This window comes from Dermacentor albipictus, chromosome 1 (genome assembly GCF_038994185.2).
Source record: "Dermacentor albipictus isolate Rhodes 1998 colony chromosome 1, USDA_Dalb.pri_finalv2, whole genome shotgun sequence".
Classification (NCBI taxonomy): Eukaryota; Metazoa; Arthropoda; class Arachnida; order Ixodida; family Ixodidae; genus Dermacentor; species Dermacentor albipictus.
This window is the reverse complement of record NC_091821.1, coordinates 456,797,364-456,813,267: the sequence shown is the minus strand read 5'-3', so window position 1 is coordinate 456,813,267 and position 15,904 is coordinate 456,797,364. Positions and strand designations below refer to the sequence as shown.

Genomic DNA, 15,904 nt, shown 5'->3' with positions numbered 1-15,904 from the left:
GTTCGCTTGTGACCGCGGAGTCCGCCGGTGTGGGGAGCGAGGGCGGCATCTTAGGGCTTGCCTGTCTGTTTGCGGTGGCTTGGGAGTGGTGTTCAGTGGAGTCAGGGGGCGATCTAAGACGCTGGATTAGGGCGTGGAGTTGAACGCTGTCCTTGGGCTGTCACGTCCTGACGGCCGTCAGCTGCTGTTTGAGCTTTAAATTTTGCCCGGATGTTCATACGCGGAGGAGAGAGCATTGCGCTGAGCGATGGGGGTTCCCCGTACTGCTGGCCAGCTCACCTCGACATTGGTGCCGGCTGAGGGGATAGAATTGTGCTGCTCGACAGACTTGCTGAAGGACCGCTCAGGTTGCTGCTGCTGCCGCTTCGTCTTCCGGTCCTGGTTCCGCGAATGTTGGTGCTAGCTAGTAGCTGCAGGGGGAAGGGGACGGAAAAACTGCGAGCGCGAGCGAGAGTGGCTGCGCGTAGTCTCCCCCTCCTTGCTGAGCCACCTGCGTTTGCGATTGGGTGGGTTGCGCTGAGGGTTGCGCTCCTGGGGTTTGATGAATGGGGTGAGTGTTGCGAGTCGGGGGGCTGTGCCTGGCTACAGGCTTTATGTTTATGTGAGCAAGATTTGATGCCCATCGGGTGGCCATCCCCACGCACTTTGCATTTGGGAGCACAAGGGTAACCGTCCACGGAGTCGAGAGTACCACACGGCCGACGCACTCGAGCATTCGGCGTAGTACGCATGTCTGACCGGTTCCCTTGTTCTAAGCGGATTCGGCAGGCTTGTCACGTCGGCTTATATGGGTGGCAGGCTACATCCCCTTCATAATACAGTAGATAGCAGGGGATGAGGGGGCCTTCGTTGGTGATCAGAGCAGATTTAGTTGCACGAAGCATCCGCGCACTGTGCACTGTCACCTCCTTCATGCACATGCGGAAGTTGGCAAAGAGTTTCTCCGGTGTGGTGCCGGGTAGCCGAATTCACAAAGCTTTTCGTCCGTAACTGTTTTCCATTGGCTGATAATATGTCCTGCATCGCTATGACATAAATAATATGTAGTACATAACCATTAGCTAGCACGAACGCATTTAGCTTAAGAAAGTTTTTTGAATACGGGCAGGGGTCGATCCTATGGATGAACCCATACAGTGTGCCTTCGGAGGCCGCCCGTAAGCGTTGAACTTGTGGATCTTCCCTCCCAGCTTGTGTGGTGATCTGGCGGAGAATTTGCGATGTGTCAACAAGCGCGTGCTGGCAATAATACCACTGGGGACCACTTCAGGCGGATGACGAAGTGGCCACCCGTGCAGTGTTATTGGGGATTGCCCACCACCAACAACGGCAAGGCGGATTTCGTGCGTCGTGAAGTTCCGAACGACCAGGCCCTATTCCTGCCGCATGACGACATTTAGGTGTGTGCGCGGTAGCGGCGGCAGCTTTCATCGTATTCACATGTGGTGCTATTCACGCTGGTGCAACGCTTGCCGCGTCTGCAGACTCAGCAGGAGTGTTCTCCGCCGAGGCAGCCTCGGCGGCTGCGTGGCCAGGCGGCATGCTTGCAGGTCCGGTTATCTGCTTTGTTAGCGCCCAAGCTTGGTCGTACGTTTTCTGGCGTTGACGTTGACGATGAGAAATAGCCACTTTTCGAGTGCATTGCTGTCGGTCGCCGACCCTGGAGGTGCAGACGAGTACTGGGGCTTCGTCTTCGCTCGTCGAGGTGAGCTCATCGACGTCGTTGGCCTTCATTGGGACCAGGGGGTCATGGGGCTAACGATAGGTTGCAGGAACGGAGAGCAGGTCGTACCGGCAATTAGCGTGATGGGGCCATTCATAGGGGTGGTGGCCAGGGCCGCGTAACTGAGCCGGATGAACCGTACTCGCCGAGGCGAGCTAGGTCTACGCTTAGGCCTAGCGGGCCATTGCCCGCGCTGAATCTTCTCGAGCCGATAAAGAAAGAAGGATATGTGCTAGCGCCTCGGGAAAGGTGGCTGAGAGTTCTAGATCGCTAATTCTTGGAGGTCCAATGCAATGCCGGGGATGATGTTGAGATAATTCGGTCGGGGAGATGCCATGTTGAGCGGAGTTCAAGCGACGCACATCCGCTCATTCTGAACGCTCAAGCTCAGCATGCGGCGTGCAGCAAATGTTATCGTCCTTGGAAAACGCGCTTGGAGTGTGCGCAAAAAAAGAGTATGTGGAGATTTTGACGGAAATGGAATGTGGGCTCTCAGTGCCGACATGAGGGAATATTCGGGGGAGGAATGTCACTTGTGGGGGCTTTTCAGGGCATTAAGAATGCAATTAATGAGTGGAGGCCGTCTTTGCTGGGGCATAAAGCCGAGACTATTACAAAATGTGGCCACGAAACCAAGGATATGAGGAACCACCCGAGAAAAGGGATCGCTCGGAGGCGGGGGCCTCGAAGACCACTGGTGTCAATGTCAGTGTAGTCGGGGTCCAGACCCAAACCCGAGAGCCTCGACAGAGCGAGGACGACACCGGTTGGCGCCAGAGATATGTGCCGAGCGTAAGGCTTGGCTACTCATGTGAGCTCGTGTTGGGGTTTGTGCGTTGGTCTTGATCCTGTGCCGCCGTGCCGAGAACGGAGGTCGCTTGGGGGTGACCTGCAACATTGATTGGCGCTGGTGAGGGGCACTCCGGAAGAGCGTCGTGCTAGGGAACCAGCATGGGCGCCTCTCATCTGTAGTGCTCGCACTTGGACAGTCTTGGAATCCCGCGGTCTTGGACTTGGGCCTTGTACTCCGACATCCGTTGGTGCCGGCTACGGGACGGCTGTATTATGCGCCCGCGTCCCTCGTCTGCCAATGACCGGCCACACCACTACCGCTGTCAACGCAGCTGCCATTCCTGCCAATACGATGCCACCCAAGTAACTAGAACGTCTTATGACTCAGTTATTTTTTACATTCCGGCTCTTAGGAGCCTGTTCCTTCGTTTCGTGTCGGCGTCCTCCCTCGACGTAACCAGGGGAACCAGCACAGCGAAGGATGAAAGAGCGAACGCTGAGCGCAGCAGTGTTCAAAGACAGCGATAGCAAAGAGAGCGCGATGAGGAAAGTGGAGTAGAAGGGCGCAGCGTAACCATGAGGCCTAAAGCGGAGCAGCAAAGTATAGCGAAAGAGTAAGATGAAAAGCGCATTGCCGCGCAAGACGGGCTCTACGGTGACAACACCTATGAGATGGCGCTATAATAGCGCGGCTTCGGCTGTTCAACGAAGCCATGCGGCGAACGCATGGACCGATAGCAAATGTGGAACAAAGCACTGCATGAGCGGAGGTCTCTCCTAGGCGGCTTCTATGAATCACGCCCGCCAGTCAGCCGCGCGCTTACTCTCGCGATTTCCCAATTAGCGAAGCAGTCCCGCCGTAGTTCACTTACTTTGCATATGTGCCGCAGAAAATAGATTGCCCGCGCGAGGCAAAATATTGCGAAATAAAAACGCGTGTAGAATGGAGCTGAAATTTTTCATTAAGGAATATCGTAATCATCGGCGAACTTTTACAGCGAAGCTGCATATGGCTAGTTTATGGGGAAAAATTGCGTGCGTCTATCAAGCCATGTAGATCGACAATTTCTCTCCCTGCGTGGGCCATTGCCAAAGATAGTGAAATATCGGGCCGACCTGCAGCGGCAGTGAAGGCATCTTGCAAAAATAAGTTTAGTATCCTAGGTCCAAATACAACCCGTATCAAATAATAAGTTGATAACAGATACTACACTTTGAGCCTCGTTGGCCACGTCTACGTTGGCACCGCCCTCTCTTTGTCGGCGTTACAAGCGCTTGCGTATCTCCTTTCCTTCCGCTCTCCCGTGGTGCCGTTCGCATCAACATGCCGTCCGCCAGGAACGCGAATAGGAAAGAAATGCGAACCGTCCATATGCCCCAATCCCGCTAACGAGGGAGCTTGTGGGGAAACACTTTTCTGTGGCTCATGTTGTGTGCAACCGCTTGTGGTTTTCGAACGACCTCACAACCATTACAGGACTGTGGGACGTCGATCAACGCATGATCGCCTTCGCTACAGTGAAGCAGTGGGTGCGCTCGGAGTGCGGTGAGGTGTGTGCCTCTTCTACGTGCCGGGGATTCGTTAATAAAAGGTGTCGTGCGGCGTTTTCCAACAATACATGGGTATATATACCCTCCGATGCCTCATCATCTTCCTAGGCTCAAGATCGTGGCAGAGCGACTACTCGAGCCTCGCCTTCTATTTATATGCATACGGCGTGTGACGCACGGCAATAGACAGCTCGCCATTAAGGAGCCCACAAACCCACCTTCGCTGGTCATCCGCCTACATAGAGTGTAATGGCATTGATTTTTCTATATTTCTCCTCCGAGAATGCTTTGACCTTCGCGCATGAACTGACGGGCTAAGCAGTACTTCAGTTCTTGTGAACTGTCTGCGTGCTCTTAGGTATTCTCTACGTTTTTCCTTGTAATGTATTATACCTTCTTTTTATTGCGATAGCAATGATACGGACACGCCAGCTGTGTTTCTACTGTAGCCGTCGCCGTGTGGTTCCGTCTGAGCTCCAAGGGCGATCAAATCATCCCCACGCACCAAATGCTGAATGCACAAGTGGAAGCGTGCGAGGGTAAGCTGGCGCACAGGGCTCAATCTCGCGTGTGCTAGGGAGGAAGGCGGGCCAGAAACTCATGTTCTCCTCTCGCTCGCGAGGCACGGAGTTGAGGCGAGAGAGAGGAAACGCGTTCTTCTCCGCTGGTGAACCCCTGAATCTCCAAAGGTCGCGCCAACCACTACCCTCTGCCTCCGCTGCCTTCACGCGCTCGCCGCGGCCTAAAGACCCTTAAACTTCATAAAGTAGTGCTACGCTTTGAAGAATGCCGCCTCCTGCTCGAGTGCTCTGGCCGAAGCCGACGCCGCGTCGCTATTGGCCTAATCGCATCACGTGATTCCTTGCGGCGGCTTCGTTTTTTTACAGTGCAATTTTTGCTCGAAAAGCGATGCATGGTGGCGCCATTCCTTCCATTCCTATTCTGTGTTGTTTTGATTTTGTGAACGCCTTGAAGGATGTTTTGTGGCAAGTGCGACGTCGCTTCACGTCATTTTCTGTGGTCATGACCTGCTGCACGTTCGGATGCCAATATAGTTTTAGCAAAGGTAAGAATATGTTCGCGATACCGTCCGGTAAGCGCGTCGGGTGGGACATGGCTTCACCGAATTGGGTGGGAGAACTTCCGACCAACTTTCTCCGCGTGACTATGCGAGGTAAGTTGTGAGTCTATCAGAGTATAGTAGGTGCCTGGCTTGCGTATTGTGCTGCGGGCAATAACGTAGTAGATATTGCACAGTTCAATGTGCATGTTGTGATTTGTACGCACGCTTTAACATGATTTTTACGCAACGTCTGCTTTGTTTATATACGCACTACGTGGTCGTGTTAGTCGTATTTGGTGCGCTTAATCGTTTTGTACGCCAACCGACTTGATTTCGCGGGCACACGAGGTTGCGTGCGATAACACGTTTACGAAATTTATAAGATTCAGCGCAGTCCTTTTGACAAAATTTCAGTCTCGATCATGAAAGCGCCTCAGGAGAGGAACTCTCTGCCTTTAGTGGTTACTTACTAGCCTTCTTTAGGTAGAATAGCTTTGTTTGCCTCACTTGTTCGTGTTCCTCGTTAGCATCGCCCGGTGGATTTGCGGTACAGGTGGAGCGACGAAAGCGTGCGTGCTCTCCCGAAACCGTGTTACGCGGTGCGTTCGTCGCCGAGCCACAGCATCACAGGTAATTGAGATGTATGTGGCAATTTGCGTGAGCTTTAAAGCGTGCGAAGCTTAAGATGCGGCGGTGGAGCACTCGCAAAGAAAACGTGCGTTCGCCCGTCCGTTCCCTGGCTGGTTTAGTCGTCGTTCGTGCTTAGTCGTTTGCACGTTCGTTTAGTTCGCGTGCTCGTATAGTCGTTCGCTTGCTCGTTCATTCCACTATTAGTTTCTACAGTCACTATGCCTAATTGAGACGCGCTTGCTGTAGGACTCTTAGTCTGGTGCGTATATTTACGCAATGAGACAATAAATGGCGCACACGGACTTCTGACTGCAAAGGCAAACATGTAATGCATCTATGCTGAAAATAAACTGTTAACTTGCAACTCGAATGCCGTTTGATATCATTTTGACTTATAGTTAAAACATCATTTCACTTACCGCAGTTTCGGCCGCGTCATGGCGGGGGGATTCTTTGCGCGATCATGACTTCACTAATAAAGTAGTGTCTCGCAAGTGTTACTTCGGAGGGAGTGCAACCGTCCTCAATGCATGCACCTCAGTGCAACTCGGTTCGCGACAAGTACGTCACTTAGTAAACGGTCGAACTAACGCACGATGAAGTGTTATTCGTTATAAGTCATTAACCTGAAATAAATTACTGAATGCCACAGTGGTCTGGTTTGAGATTGAGTCAAGCATTGTTATGACGCTCCCGCTTCGCACACGAATGCTAAAAAGTTATTTTATTTTCTTGTGTACGCAGAGTCCCGACTCGATGATAGGCCCTGGTATTTCTGTCGACGTTGAGACACGGGAAACATAATAGCACCAGCGCCCACCTCTGAGTCTTTGCGCGCGCTCAGATTGGCAAGCACGCGCGTTGGCGGCACTGTAGCTTGTAATACACTTTCGAACCTTCTAAGCAGTGACCTCCGTCAGCCTTTGTACGTCATAGCTGATACCTGCCGCGAATTCACATGGTAAGGGCGGCGCAGATTCTTTAGGCTAAGGGCTTGCTGGAACTCAACGTGTTGTCTTTCGATCGTAAACGTGTTATTTACAACAATTCGCAACAAGATCTCGCGACACGCCCTTGACAAATGTTGCGTACCTTTTTGTGGGGCACGTGATACATTCGCAGTCGTCAACGCACAGCGTTAACACTCCTTCAGATACTTTTTAAGAGATACTTATCAAAAAATGAAACAAAAGCTGCCATTACTGAATTCGTATAACCATCCGACAAGGAATTTTATGCTGTACACGAAGTTACGCGGAGCTGGAAGGTTAACGTGAACGCCTAAAGAGCACTGCCTTGCTATGCGTGCATTCACTCTGCAAAAGGCCGTCGGCTGCGCTCGAGCATCGTAGGCGGCGCCACGGTCGAGGAAGGAGCGTGAAAGAGAGGAGAAACGAGGAGGAGTGAAGGGGGAGGAGGAGACTGTCACTACTTTACGAAGTTTAAGTGATTTTACCGCAACCTCGAAAGGGGCGCTGCCAATGTGGTCCCTACCCCAGCAGACGACGGCTAACGCGCTACTGCAGAAACTCCGCGGAAATGTTGTTGGAGCCCTGCAGATCAGTTTCTGAGGCAAGATTTTGCTTATTCAGCCGGTAACTGGCCTTAATAATGTTGTGTTGGGAATGCGCAAAAAAATAGAGACAAGGACAGTTATTTAGGGCGTAAAGCGCTCGCACGTTAAAAGTTCGTGTTCCATAAACACAACGCATGCACATAGTGTGCTCACACACGCTCGTAATTACCTCAGTTTCAGGTTTTGACTTCATGAAAGAATGTGTACGTGGTTTCGTAGGTTTATTCACGTATCTGCAGGATACTTTTTTTCGCCCGGCGCGTGAGAGATTCCAGCTCTCCGGGGCCAGCAATGCCAACAAACAGGGCCGCTTCTGCTCTGCGCCTTTTACATATGTGTGTACCTCATGCGTGGGTTGTGGTGGCCAAGAGCAACGCTTTCACATGTAGAAAGTATTCATAATTTGAACAACGAGCGAACACATGAAATCGTTTTTATTTATTTAATACAGTGTAGGTAGTTGGAATTTGATAGCAAGAACCAACTTTATGGGAAAATTGGGCAGAGGTTCCGAAAATAATTACACCCCCCCGGCCACATCATTAGTACTAGCAATACTTTTGCTGAAGTGCTCCTTTTATATCTTTATACTACGTGCATCTGTATTCTTTTGCGTTGTAGGTTTTCGCATGGAAGCAGTGTTGCTTTACCTGCAACACTAAGGCACACAGGACAGAAAAAAAAGTTGATTCTCGGGTTTTACGTGCCAAAACCACGATCTGATAATAAGACGCGCCGTAATGAGGGATTCTGGAATAATTCTAACCTGCTGAGGTTCTTTACCGTGCCCCCAATGCATGGGACACGGGCGTCTTTGCATATCACCCCCATCGGTATGCAGCCGCCGCAGCCGCGATTTGATCTTGCGCTGAAACCGTCTCCGTCTACTCTCGTCGCACTGGACCGGCAATGACAGTCGGAGCAGGCTGGAAAGAAAAAAAAAAATCTCAGCGGCTTTCCACTCTGTGAAGAAGGATGACCAGTCAAGCTGTGTATGCGGGCCCCTTAATGGCAAACTGCAACTCCGCCGTGTGTCGCCCCAGCATTGCACTATCTTCGGGATCATCCCACGTATGGGGAGTGCTTAACGCCTGTTTCACCTCCGCCGCGGTTCGGCCCGGCATTGCACTATCTCCGGGATCGGCCCACGTAAGAGGAGTTTTTCGCTTACCACAACGACACGAAAATTTCCTTGGATGGTAGAGGTATACAGTTTCGCTGTAAAAAAAAAATATACAAAAGCGCGACGCGTGCTTCCACGTGACACAGATTGGCCAACGGGAGAGCGGAAGAGGCTGAGGCGACACGAGGCGTGAAGGAGGAAACGCCGGGAAGAGCGAGGTGGCGGAAAGGTCCAGGAATGGCGCTACTTTTGGGAAATTGAGGGGCTTTAGCCGGCTGCAGCTTGTGGCGCGGCCATGCGGGCGCCGCATCTTGAAAGCGACCTGCGTCGTGGCCAAAGTGCGTCTCCGCGCGGGCCTCATCTGCAAAGTGATCTGTGATGTCTGCAGAGTGCGCGTAATACAGGTACCTTAGCATGCGTTGTGTTTTCGATGTTGCGTTCGCGTTGAAGCGAGAGATACCCGAAAGCCAGTTCGCTTGCTGCTGCCGCGATTGCTCACTCCAGCATTTTACCATGCAGCGAGTTTCCGCGCGTGTCGAGCGAGATGTCTTCATATTTACCTTTGCGTGCGTGACACCATGCTTTTAATTTAGTTAGAACCCGTTGGCTAGCTAATTGGTTTGAATGTTTGAAGGAATGTGTCAACGCGATTGAACAAGGACGTAGAAAAAAACAGACACACAGATACAACACTGTCTCTCTGTTTCTCTGTACGCCCTCATTCAGTCGCACTCACACATTATAAAAACGTTAATTTAGTCAGTAAGCGATAGTAAACAAGTTTATACGGCAGATAAAACTACTATCCGTACTTCGTGTAGCTATGTACTAATTTGCTATCGCAATCCGTACTTCACCTTTCGGCGAAATTGCAACTTTTTATCTTCCCGTTTCGTTCAAGAAAGACAGAAACCAAAAAGGCCTCCGTCCACTTGGGCTTCGTTCTTTCTGAAGTGAGGCTCGGCGTCAGTTTAACAACTCACAATTGATGAACCTGCCATCACAAGGGGAAATCCTCTGCTTCGGAGAGGGTAGGTCGCCATCTATTGTACGATCACCTCACAAGATTTGTTTTTACCTTTTTTAAAGAAGTCTTCAAATAGAACGGGCAAGTACGGCATTTTGGAGCCCGCAATATATTTGCGAAATTCGCGGCAGGACCTGCGGCATCGGGCCCTCGAAGTAAGTTCAAATTTTTTAGCCTATTCCTGAGCACACCATGAAGTCGCTTTGCAAAAATAAATAAATTAGTGAATAAATATATTTATATTTTACTTATGTACTCTAAAATGACGTAGGATAACACGGTTCACTGAGCATCAGGACTGTAGATACTTGTGCATGTTGAACTGATTTTATGGGGTACGACACACTGCCACATTGTGTCATACTCGATGAACTGCTCTATTGGAGTGTTATCTTCGAACGACTCGGACGTCAGTAGCAAGTTCGGGAACGTCTACATTGGTAAGGAGACGTGGTACGCATGTGATTTGAGAACAAGAAACCTTCTTTGACGAGTTATCGTAAGTTTCGGCGACAGGCTCGTCTCACCTAAAACGACTCCTATCAAGCCGGGCAAATTTTCGCGTGCCGGAATCAGAGGCCAAGCCAAAGCACCGTAATTTATCGGTACATGATATGTCTACGTGGCTCCTGCCTACCAATACAGGCCTGTGAGAGGAGAGCAAAGTACTGCTCCCAATGCTTGCCCCTCCAAACAAATCTTTTGCCGGTAATCTTGTAATACTCTGGTTACATTAGCAGGGCTCCTTTGTGAAGAATCAACTACAGTACATATAATTAGGCACTGGTCGTTACAACAGAAGCGCCAAACTCCCACGCTACCCACCGCCTGCTCCCTCGTTAGAGAAACCAAAAATGAGTTCCTCGCAGGCCCCATGCAATGTTTTCTCGGGGTAAAACTGCAAAAGTTGCAAGCAGCGAGCCACAAAATGGGTATGATGGCTAATAATGTTGACATCGGCGATAAGAGCAAGCAACAGATAAACCATTTCACACCACCCAAATTGAAAAAGAAAAGAAACTTTGTCATTTTTGCCCAAGACTGTGATATCTAATGCCTTCTCATTCGAAGCGTCGATTTTACCAGCGTTCAGTACCAGCCGTTTCTCGTCTCTGAAAAAAGTTATGGCACGATGCTTTCTGATAGGCTATTCTTCGCACACGGCAATGTACCGTTAATGTCGACAGAACATGAAGAAGATAAGTGTGTCCAACAGAAACGACAATCTTCCATGCCGTTACTGTGAAGCGTGATTTTACGTTTCGTCTAGCTGGACAGGAGAAAAAAAAGAGCGAAAGATGTGCTTGTATTTGGGGTGTTGTCAGTGCGTACTCATTAGGAAGCGATAGCCGGCTATGAAACTTGCGTATTCGTCAGATTGGTTACCTTAATACATCCATGAAATTCTTTTTTGTTGGATTCCTGAATGAGTTTTCTCCAATTATATGTGCTTACCATAAAGGTGCAATAGATTGCCCACAGGTTATCACGCGTTGAAACCAGGCTAGACAACATGCACCCTATCAAACAGAGATAACTTATTCCCGACTTCTCAATTCTAACCTGAGAATTACGCTCAATCAGTCGCCACTAATATTTCACGGTAAACAATAGCCAATGCCTAGATATTTTAGAATACCACGAATTACATCAACAACAGAGATAGCTTCTTTTCTTTTTACTATAGGCAGGAATTCCGTCTTTTTCCTTCATTTAGTAGGCCATGTTTACCCGATTCACTTCTGATTCAGTTCAAATATTCTTAGCCATCCAAAGCAAGCAGACCTCTTTGCTCCTTTACTCTGTATTTTGCATAAACGTTGTGAGGAATTTTATCTTACCGAAGCTCAACGACTCCTTAAGTGGAAGGACAATCACAAAAATCTCCAAGGGGCAAAAACCATAAGCCCAAACATAAAAAGTCAATGTTATCAGACACACAGTCAACCGGCTGTGCCCTGCGCGAACTACCGCTATCAGGTGCACATTGTTGCTAATACCCCAGCTATCTCTGTTTGTAGCTGCAGTTTTACGTCTACCGTCAAGGACAGCGTGACGCGTCTCTGTACGAGCAACGCTCGGCGTTTCTTCCAAGGACCGCGCGTGGCCGGTTGTGTCCGAAATGGTAGGTCCTCTAAGTTACTTCTCATGTTTCACGCGTTTAATAACTACTTATCATCAATGATGTACGCAAACGCAATCAACGCACAACCATGAATATAGGTTGCACAAAAGAACAATGTAATTCTGGTGTTTGCTTTTCGAAAAAAAAGAAAAGGCGCAGCTTTGGCACCAAACAGGGCAGCCATGGCACGGCTAAAATCGTTTTATCTAAAGCATGTGCTGCGTGTTTGCGTGGCAGTTGACCCAATGTGGACCTTTCCTTAAGCGGGAGAAGCGCGCGTAGCGATCCAGCACTATGCTGGCCTGAATAGATTAACTCGGTAAGTTTTGTACCAGCGCATTTCGCACGCGTACGTGTTAGTGTTCATGTGGCTCGTTTTTATCTCACTGGCATTCTTTGATTCCTCACCACCTCATCGGGGGCAACATGCTATGGCTTTCGTTCGGCTAGCCTGTCCAGATACTAATAAACTTAACCTTTCAATCCACCGGTTTGTATGCAATTTTCCGAGCAAGGAAAATGCCTGTTAGGAAATTTTATTAACCAAAAATGAGTGTCTCCCACCATGCGTACAGCCTGCGATTCTTCAGCGTTTTGCTTTAGGCTGTGCACTTCACTTTTGTGCATCCAGCATCTATCTATCTATCTATCTATCTATCTATCTATCTATCTATCTATCTATCTATCTATCTATCTATCTATCTATCTATCTATCTATCTATCTATCTATCTATCTATCTATCTATCTATCTATCCTATCTATCTATCTATCTATCTATCTATCTATCTATCTATCTATCTATCTATCTATCTATCTATCTATCTATCTATCTATCTATCTATCTATCTATCTATCTATCTATCTATCTATCTATCTATCTATCTATCTATCTATCTATCTATCTATCTATCTATCTATCTATCTATCTATCTATCTATCTATCTATCTATCTATCTATCTATCTATCTATCTATCTATCTATCTATCTATCTATCTATCTATCTATCTATCTATCTATCTATCTATCTACCTATCTATCTATCTATCTATCTATCTATCTATCTATCTATCTATCACAAAAAAAAATTACATCACAGAGATGACAAGAGGTAAGTAGCAACCTAAAAAATGCAGTTTATTTTTGCATTACCGCTTGCGCTTCGGTATGTGCGAATTTGCGACATTCGGTCTGATCTATCTATCTATCTATCTATCTATCTATCTATCTATCTATCTATCTATCTATCTATCTATCTATCTATCTATCTATCTATCTATCTATCTATCTATCTATCTATCTATCTATTATCGATAGATAATAGATAGACTATCTATCTAGACTATCTATCTAGCTATCTATCTATCTATCGATAATAGATAGATAGATAGATAGATAGATATATAGATAGATAGATAGATAGATAGATAGATAGATAGATAGATAGATAGATAGATAGATAGATAGATAGATAGATAGATAGATAGATAGATAGATCAGACCGAATGTCGCAAATTCGCACATACCGAAGCGGAAGCGGTAATGCAAAAATAAACTGCATTTTTTAGGTTGCTACTTACCTCTTGTCATCTCTGTGATGTAATTTTGCAGGCGTGAACTCCCCTTTGTCATCTTCGCAAAACCGCAGAAAATAATTGACGTTGCGCATAAAAGCACCTCAATGATCTCGACCTGAAGCTATCGTTGTCAGCCTTCTGCTATGGATCCTATATGGCAGCGCTTGCCAACGTAATAAAACATTATCGCGAATGCCTGAGAATAGATACTTGAGCCAGAAAGCAATCGCAGGGAATAGGCTGCAAGGTTGAAATACTAGATGCGAATTATTGCAAAATAAAGAATGGCCAACACGTAAAAAAAGACGAAAATTATGTCAGCCGATAATGACCTAGGATAATATAGCCGATGCTTGCGTCTTCAACCGCTCTAACCTCCCGTCGGAGCCATTCCTTCTCGTTGGCTTAGACTTGGTCTGTTCCCTCTATGAACGTCAGACAACAAGTAGGCCGCTATGGCAAAAGATAACGCCAGGCGCTACGCAATCGCCGGAGCACTCGCAGCAAGCTGCATGTCATCGCAACGTTCGAGAAGGTGCGCTTGCAAAAGACTTCGCGACATTGTGCAGTCCTGCTCAACCAGGCACAGACTGACTACGTCTTACCATCCACAAACTAATGGTCTCACGGAGCGCCTGTATAGAACACACACAGGCATGCATGAAATGTATGTCTCGCCCGACCTTACTGATCAGGACCTTGCTCTACGCTATTTCACATTTGCATATAATTATTCGCTCTACGACACTGCCGGTTCTTCCCTGTTCATTGTGCTGTTCGGTCGAGAACGAACCTTGCCACTGGACACATCCGTTCCATCCGCGGCAGCAGCGGCCAGCGAACACGCAATAGATGTCATGTCATCACCAGGGCAGCCCAAGCATGCGAAATGGTTCACGGTTATGTTGAAGAAATATATAATTTATTCGTAAGATCTGACTACGTATAAAATGCAGCACTAGGAATGTATACATTGTTACAAAAGGTGTAGCTTGAAATATAACACACCATTCGTTATCAGTTGGCTACCTAATAGAAAATACTTTCAGCTCATTTTAAAACACCTGAAGGTTCCCACACTTCACGTGATGTTATTCCAATATGATTATGCTGACAAGTACGCAGTATGCTTTCTGTAGCTCCTTCGCACGAATGTGATAGCTGCGAAGTCCTGCGGGTATCATAGGCCAAGGAAGACGATGCTAGTGATGAATATGGAATATATGATGCCAATAACATTGCACAGATACAAATTTGCTGCAGTGACGCCAACTGTTAGCAGTTATCTATAGTGCTTTTAGGAGACATTTTATTTAATACATAAGCCCTGCGCACCCACAAGTAGTCTCTACCGAGCGAAGGACTTACCCGAATGCTGCTTGCATTGAAGGAACTAGCACTACCCGGATATTCACCGCTATTGAACTCATGGACAAGTAATGGTGGTTCGAGGGTAGCTTATACGACTTTGTAGAGCCAATGACAGCAATACGTTTACAGTGACATCGTCTGCGAGACATTGACCTACGGTACCCACATAGTAAAGATGGTCACTTGTGCGAGCATGCAGTAGGCATAGCAACGTCGAACTGGGTTTTGATACGAGAAGTGCCCACCACTCATGAAATTCCCCGGAAGGACCACGTCGTAATCTGTCTTCTAGGCATGAAGCTTCATTACTTAATCCGTGTAGAATATTCATAGCTATAAAATTCTTTTTTCTCAGGTAAATGAAAGCACATTATAACATCAATAAATATATATTCTGTACTTAAGCCTTTGGACAGCTTTCATCAAATTCAAGTATACGTCAACTGTAAGTACGGCTCGCATGTCCGTGAACTCAAACGTACAGGATGGGAAGAGAAATGGAACTCGATCAATGTACACAGCTCTCACTCCTTCTTCGACTGTGAGAAGTGTTTTTTTTATTAATTTATAAGCTAAAAAATTTCTCCCGAAATTTATTAGTTGCCATGGAGCCTACGTTCTCATAACATGAATGCCAAAATTTTAGTTAGCGTTAGCCTGTTTTCTTGCAGCCTAATCTTATCTCGGCCCAGTTGGACGCACGGAAAGTCGTCGAGGACGCGGTGACATCAAGGGAGGAACAGCTGCACGCCGTGGGCCGCTTCCTATGGGAGAACCCGGAGACCCGTTTTGAGGAGCACAAGGCGCACAACATTCTTTGCGCCTTCCTCGAAAAAGAAGGTTTCGACGTAAAGCGACACTACGTTCTACAAACTGCTTTCCGCGCCGAGTACGGAGGTAACAACATCGCAAGAGCAGCGTCAGTTTCAAAACGCTTTCTTCATTGTACTATTTCAACGCATATTTCTGCACCAATAATGTCTATATTTTGTGGTAACGGTTACCGGTGCAATCTACCTTAAACAAATGAAGAAAATGTAACTGTGGGGTGTTACGTGCTAAAACTACGATTCGGTTATGGGGCACGCAGTAGTGGGGGACCCCGGCATAATTTTGGTCATTAGGGAATGGTTAACGTGCCACCAATGCACCGAACACTGACATTTATGCATTTTGACCCCATCGAAATTCGGTCGCAGCTGCTCCGTTTTGATCTCGCCACCCCGATTTGATCCCGCGACCTCGTGCTTAGCAGCGAAACACCATAGCCGCTAAGCTACCGCGGTGGATTAAACAAAAGAATGTAGATGAATAAAATGGACAGGATGTACACCGTACTCGGAACTA

The 15,904-nt window shown here is 47.7% G+C and overlaps 1 protein-coding gene and 1 pseudogene across 1 annotated transcript in view; one reads left to right on the top strand and one right to left on the bottom strand.

Annotated features, from left to right (window-relative positions):
* LOC139054788 (peptidase M20 domain-containing protein 2-like) overlaps positions 1 to 15,904 on the top strand; it is a 78,635-nt gene that overhangs the window by 40,270 nt on the left and 22,461 nt on the right. The window contains exon 3 of the mRNA XM_070532404.1: positions 15,250 to 15,454. The gene's annotated coding sequence lies outside the window, so the exon portion shown is untranslated. The remainder of the gene's footprint in view (positions 1 to 15,249; positions 15,455 to 15,904) is intronic.
* On the bottom strand, positions 3,589 to 3,751 carry LOC139055066 (U2 spliceosomal RNA; annotated as a pseudogene).